Here is a 1,288-nt window from a genome sequence, read left to right as displayed (position 1 = left end):
CACATTCTCCCCACAGCCTTGCAGGACCTTATGACCAACTCCCTTCAGTCTTAACTTTCTTACCTTGGAATCCCTCACCCTAGCCTATAGCCTTCTCCCTCTCTGTGACTCCCTTTCCTCCATTCAGAGGCAACATTCCTTATCTACTAGTCCGAGAAATTGTCTTAAAATAACAGCCCAAGGGCTAGCTTTCCTCAGCCAAGCCTTGCACCTGCCACCCCACCTGACACTGGCTGATGGGCACTTCTGTTAGTTCCATTAGCCAGAGCTCTGCCAAAGGTCCCACAGCCCCCTCCCCCAACACCCTAGAACAATTAAATGCCCATTCCATTGGTTAAAAACACACACACACAGACACACAGTGGCAGTTGCTGATTTCTTAATGTTCATGTGCTCCCTTCATTTACATGTTGAAATCTAATCCTCAGTCTTATGGTTGGAAGAGGCAGAATTTATGGGAGGTGTCTGGATTTTAAGGATGGAACTCTCATGAATGGCATTAGTGCCCTTATACAAGAGGCACAAAGGAGCTTGTGCCCTCTTCTACCATGTGAAGTCACAGGACAAAGTCACCATTTATGAACCAGAAAGTGGCCCATTAGTACACACTGCATTTACCTATGCCTTAATTTTGCACCTAGCCTCCAGAACTGTAACATGTAAGTTTCAAGTTTATGGTATCCTATCATATTTGCCTAAATGGGTGCACACAGATGTTACCTGAGTCTAGGGTTGGGGGAAATATGGAAATAATGGTAAAAAGTATGAGGTTCCAATTGAGACTGAGGAAGTAAATGATCCCCACAACAAAAATTACAGAACACTAATAAAATAAATTGAAGACACAAACAATAGAAAGAATTCCCCTTTTTATTGATTAGAATATTGTTACTATCAAATGTAATTTAAAAAATCAGTGTCATCTCCATCAAAATATCAATCTAATTCTTCACAGAAATAAAAAAAAAATTCACATAGAATAAGAAAGATCCTGAATAGTCAGAGTAATCTTGAACAAGAACAAAGCTGGATGCATCACAACACCTGATTTCAAAACACACTACACAAATACAGTAACCATGACAGCACATACTGTCATAAAAACCAACACTTATAGTACTAGAACAGAACAGAGAAGCAAGAAATAATTCCACATATCTGTGCTAACAGATTTCCAACAGAGGGATAAAAAATGTACTGGAAAAGGATGACCTTTTCAATAAATGGTGCTAGGGTAACTGCCTAACCCTGTGTAGAAGAAATTAGACATCTATATCTCACCAGTTTA

This window comes from Octodon degus, unplaced genomic scaffold (assembly GCF_000260255.1).
Source record: "Octodon degus isolate 3935 unplaced genomic scaffold, OctDeg1.0 scaffold00117, whole genome shotgun sequence".
Lineage (NCBI taxonomy): Eukaryota > Metazoa > Chordata > Mammalia > Rodentia > Octodontidae > Octodon > Octodon degus.
This window is presented reverse-complemented; position numbering follows the sequence as displayed.